Here is a 6,351-nt window from a genome sequence, read left to right as displayed (position 1 = left end):
TTTTAAATCTCTTTACTGCATCAACGAATCCTGCAGGAAACTCACTAATAATTTTTAGATCATTAAAATTAAAATTGTATCAATTAATCCATATTGGAAAAACTGATAGGTGTCAGATGGGGAAGCATCTGGGAATATAACCAGCTTTGTTAGCTGTTCTTTGGCAATAGGATAATATCCCAAAATTGCCCTTTTTTCTTGAGTCCAATTCAGGACTATGTTAAGGGTTTCTCTGAGATTTGATCTACAGACCCTTTTCTTTTCCTTGATTTCAGCCCTTGTAGGAATGTTTCTTATTATCCCTGTTCTCTGGGTTTGAACTGGAGCTTTATCTGCTCTTTTTAAGGTTTGCTCTGGATGGAGAGCTTCATATTCCCTGAAGGATTCCTTTGCCTCTTCTAGTGTTAGAAAACCCCCTTTATGAATTATCCTTGATTGATGTGTGAATGGTGCTGCTTTTTCCCAGGCATCATATACTCCTTTCATGGGGCCATTATAAATTACATAATATTTTTTATCTTGGGTGGATTTTTTAATGATTTCAGCAATTGTTTTATTTTCTGAAATTTTTTCTTCACCTGATTTGTCCACCACGCTTAGCTGGCTGAACTCTGATGGTTTTGCTTGTTGTGTTGATTTCATTGCTTCGATGGCCTTCTTGAGAGATTGGATCTGTGTCCTTATTTGCTGACAATGCTTGCATTTTTCGAATTCTTGCTCATACTTTTGAATTTCTTGATCTAATGTGTTGTAGACGAACTCCATTCTCTTGTTAATGTATCTGCAATAACATTTTTTTCACCCTTAATATATTCAATTTTTATTGGATATTGTAACAAAAATAATTGCCATCTTACCAATCGTCCATGGTTATAATCAACTTTTAAATTATATCGTATGAAACCTGTTAGGTAACTTGAATCTGTCCTTAATGTAAATTCTCTGGGTAGTAAATCAATTTTTCATTTCTTAAGAGATTTAATTGCTGCTAGAGTTTCTTTTTCATGAGTGGTATATCTCTGTTCTGTTGGAGTAAAAGTCCCTGAAATATACCTGCAAAGTAATTCCTTTGGGGAATCTTTAGAATCTAGTGATTCTTTTTCTTGTTCCAAACTTTTTATAGCTTTCTTAGCTTTTAGACATCCTGACCAGGTTATGTCTGAAGCATCTGTTTCTACTATTAAGTAGTCATTTTCTTCTGGAATATAAAGTTCTGGAAGTTTTTCACATAATTCTTTAATCTTTTGAATTTGCATACTATCTTTTTCATCCCATTTCCATTCTTTTTTAGTACTTATTTTTGGAAATAAGCTTTTAGTGTATTCTGTTATATTTTTTTAAAAATCCTTGATCAGAAATATAATTTATACACCTTAAAAATCTTTGTAATTATTTTCTATCTTCTATTTTATTAGGAAATAAATTTACCTTTTCTAGGACATTTGACTGAAGTTTTAGCTTTCCCTGAGTGGATAGAATTAATCCAAGAAACTCTATTTCTTGTTTTGCTATTCTTGCTTTCTTTTTGCTAAGAACTAATCCTTTTTCTTTACATCTTTCTAAAACTATTAATAATTTTTGAAGATGATCTTCTCTATCCTGTTTTGTAAGAATTAGTATATCATCAATGTACACTAAAACAAATTCATTTAACTCTTTTAGATTTTCTTCCATAAATCTTTGATAAATACCTGGGGCTTGTTTTAATCCGAATGGTAATACATTCCATTCATAGAGCAACACACTTGTTGATTCTTTTGTTGGGCAAGTAAAAGCAGTTAATTTCTTTGTTTCTTCGTCTAAACGAAGTTGCCAATATCCTGATTTTGCATCAAGAGATGAAAACCAAGTTGCTCCTTTGATTTTTTCTAAAATAGAATCTTTTCTTGGAAGTTTATGAGCATCACCAATAGTTGCTTCATTCATCTTCTTATAGTTAATAACCATTCTTCGTTTTCCCCTTTTAATTTCATTATTGTTTTCGACATAAAAGGCTGGAGCCGCATGAGGACTTTTACTTAGTCTTATAATTCCTTTTTCCAAAAGATCTCTACATTCTAGTGAAAACTCTTCTCTATCTCTTGCGGAATAAGGAATTTTATTTGGAACATTTATCTCTTTTGTAGGATCTTTTAATTTAATACTTACTAATTCGTTATTTGTATTTTTAATATCTAAAGGATTTTCAGCACAAATTTCATCCAAAAGTTCTTCTATCTTTATTTCAAGATTATTTTTTGGGATATTTATCTGAAAGTATAAATTTAAATAACATGCCTCTAATATAGAAAATATTTTAAATTTTAAGATCTTATCTATAGTAGTAGTCGGTATTTTTATTCGTTTTGATTTTTGATTTATTGAAGAATCGTGTGGAGCTTTTAAAACTATATATGTTAATTCTTGAATGAATGGATGATATAGCTTTAAAAAATTATTTCCTATGATAAAATCCATTCCAGAATCTAACATATATATAGATGGAACAATGAACCTATAATTTTGAATAAAAATTTCAACCATCTCTGCTTTTTGGTTAATTTTATGTATTGATTTGTCAGCTATTCTAACTCTTAATGGTTTCTTTAATTTTTTCCAATCAAGTTTTATATTTGAACTAGCAAAGCATTGTGTTGCTCCAGAATCTATGAAAGCATTTATAAACTTTTCTGTTATTTTTATGGTAATAAATGTAGCATTATTACTCAGTCTCTGAGTCTGTTTCCGAGACATATTCAAAAATATAGTCTAAGTTATCATCAGATTCCTCTAAAGGTTCCATGAAACAAGACTTAGCAATTTCTATTTGTTTAGTAAGATCCTTTTTATCCTTCTTTTTCGGACATTCATTTGCATAGTGTCCTTCTTCTTGGCAATACCAACATTTACAATTTTCTTTTTTATTCGGGCAATAGTTATTTCTTTGTCTTTTGTTTTTATTATTATTTTCCTTTCTAAAATATCTATTTTTTCTCCAGTTTGGATAGTATTTTCTTTTTCTAAATTGATATTTTCTTTTTCTTTGAAAATTTTTATTAAGACCATATTTTTGAGGTATCTCTTCATTATCTTGACAGCAGATTCTAATTATGTTTGCAAATCTTTTTTGAGTTGCTTCTTGCATACAACGTTCTTTTATTTCCTCTCTTATTGCAGAAGTTGCTCCACCAAAGTTATTTTCAGTTGTTCCTCTATTTATTTCTCTTATAAATCTTCCCATTATAAATTCATTAGCAGAATATGGAAGTTTTGTTATATACATACTAAGATAATGATTTTTATCTTCTTCTTTTAATTTCTAATAATGTATTCTATATTCACATATATAAGACTCCACATTACATAGATCATATATCTGAATGTTACCTAAATGGTTTTTTGCTTCTTGATATTCTTTATTATAAACTTCTTGTCTATGATCTATAATATTTTTTCCAAAAAATTCCTTATATAGAATCATCATTATATATAATATCTTATCATAAGCTGTAGTTTTTGTTGCTAATTCTTCTATTATTTGGTTTTCTATTGATGTCATATAATCTCTTATAGTTCCTTTAGTATGAAACCCTATGTAATTCCAAATATCTCTTCCAGATAATTCACTAAGTTTTGGATTAGTAAAGGCTTCTAATAAAAAGGAATTCAACCAATTTTCGAAAATTTCTTTTTCGTTCTTTTTGCAGTCTAAATCGAGTATTCTTTCTCCTTCCATTTCCTGGATTTTAGGAACATATTTTGATGGTATTTTTGTATATTTTGAATCTTTATTTGTAAACCCTTTTTTAAAAGCATAATTATCAAAGCCCGTTTCCCATTTAAATTGAGATTGATTATCCTTAGATGTTCCAGCTTCATTTTTTACTTGTATTGGAATTGCTGGTTCTTCGTCACTTGAATAATCTAGAATGTGTTCTTCATTTTCTATATTTTCAGAATTTACTAATTCTTCTTCTATTTGAAAACCGTGTTCCATAATATTATTTTCTTGAGCCATTTTTAATTGTTTAAAAAGCATTGTAACTTCTTCTAATTTTTCTTCAATATTCATAATTTCAATGGTGGTTTTACTTTTAAGTCTGTTATGTTGATTATATTTTGGAATTTTTCTTCTTTGGAATTCTCTTTTTCCTTATTTCTTTGAAATTTTATGGATATTAATATTTCTTCAAGCATATCTACTATAGAATTTAATTGTGGGTTAAAAGTATGATAAAGATGTGGGGAATCATTTTCATGGTAGTATTTTTTAGAAATTCCGTGTGAAAAATAAGTTTTTTCAGGTTTTTGAAGTCCTTCAATAAAACTTATAGTAAAATAAAGATTTTGAGAAAAATCATTTTGTATTGATTTTAAAAATTCGGTGTCATTACAGTTAATATTAGTTAAAATCATTAATTTTTGATCTATTAATTTTGATAACTTAATTATTTCTTCTCTTAAATCTTCTAATTTACTTTTTTCCATTAGGTGACGCTTTTCTTTGTGAAGAGCTACGGTTTTAAGTGAAAAATGTGGCTTTAAAAAGTGTGGTTTAAGTAAGCAAATCTTTAAATCTATACAGATTTAGATCTGTACCATATAATTTTCTATTTTTTAAAATTATGATCCATTCTATTTTGACAGTATAGATTATCCATGGTATAAAAGATTTATAAAATTAAAATATTTTTACAAAAAAAGTAGGTTGATAAAAGTCTGTGGCTAAAAAGATTACGGTATCTATAGATAAAAAAATCAAATAATAAGATTTTTAGTTATTATTTTTATATGAAAAAGTCTAATTTTTTATTAATAATTAATTTTAACATTCGTTATCTAAAATTTAAAATAATTTAATGTGTATATTTTTATATTTAATTAGGTGTTAACTGTTAAGTCTGTTGCACAAATAAGAATAATTAATTTTTATACTTGCTATTTAAAAATAATATTTTTTTTCATGTGTATATAAAAATATAATTAGATATTTGCATAAAAAATCATACTGATAGTTATAAAATTAACTCAAAATTAATTTTTTTAAAATAATTGAATCTTGATTCTAACTTTTAATTATAATATTAGTATTCTCTCCAAATTGTATGTAATAAATATTTAAAAGAAAATAAATGAAAATATAGATTAAAAAGATAAGCGATAAAAATTTAAAACTAAATAAAAAATTATGTATATAATAACAATAATAATAATATTTTTTATTTAAATTATATTATTTTGTTAATTTTATTTTTTGTAGAAGAGAAAGATAAAAAAAATAGAGAATGAGAGAAGAGAGAGAGAGATAAAGATGAAAAATGAGAGTGAGAGAGATGGTTTGTAAATTTTGGAAGGAAAAAATTTACTTTAATTGTAAAAAAATATCAGATGATATATTTTGATTTGTCAAATTACTAATATAAAATATAAATTATATATAGAGGAAAAATAGTAGAGAGAAATAAAAGAATGGAGAGAGGTAGATGAGAAAATTTATGAAGGGAGTTTATTAATTTTCAAAAAAAATATTTTCTCTCAATTTTAATAAGAGAGTGTCATGTTGAACATTTTGATTGTCACACAGATACAGTTTTTTAAATTCCTTATTCTACGGGATATTCACACACATTAGTGAATCCCAAACCAAAAAGAACGCTGCCAGCTTAATTCTCCATCTCGTCTTCATTGGTGAAAACCATCACCACCTTCCAGCTGAAGCACTCTCTCGTTTTGCATTGGTGAAAGGTATTATTATTTTCCACACATGTGTTTATGTAATTTGTTAAGAAATATCATGTTCAACATTTTTAATTATATTTTAATTTAAACATAAAAACACTCTGCTGATTTAATTGGAACAAGGTTGATCTTATTTAATTTTATTAATAAAGTTGTTGCAAATAAAGTATATAATCAACAATTAATTTAAAATTGTGTTGTTATTTTTCGATTATAATACATCTGATAGTATGATATTTTATACAAAATATTTTTAAAACACATCTAAAATCAGTCAACTTTAATAATACAATATAAATGTTAATAATACAATTATGAATGGTCGAATATAATTATATACATAAACTAAAATATTTTCAATTATAGTTTCTTTTTCAATTGTAACACATCTAAAATATTAAGTTATACAAAAAATATTTTTAAAACACATCCAAAATCATAAATCTAAAATTTAAATTTAAACATTAAAAAATAATTGTAACACATCTAAAATTATGAAGTTATACAGAAAATATAAAATCATAAATCTAAAATCTAAATTTAAACATTAAAAAATAATTGTAACACATCTAAAATTACGAAGTTATACAGAAAATATTTTTGAAACACATCCAAAATCATAAATCTAAAATC

Source organism: Arachis ipaensis, chromosome B10 (assembly GCF_059453495.1).
Source record: "Arachis ipaensis isolate K30076 ecotype BB chromosome B10, ASM5945349v1, whole genome shotgun sequence".
Taxonomy (NCBI): Eukaryota; Viridiplantae; Streptophyta; class Magnoliopsida; order Fabales; family Fabaceae; genus Arachis; species Arachis ipaensis.
This window is presented reverse-complemented; position numbering follows the sequence as displayed.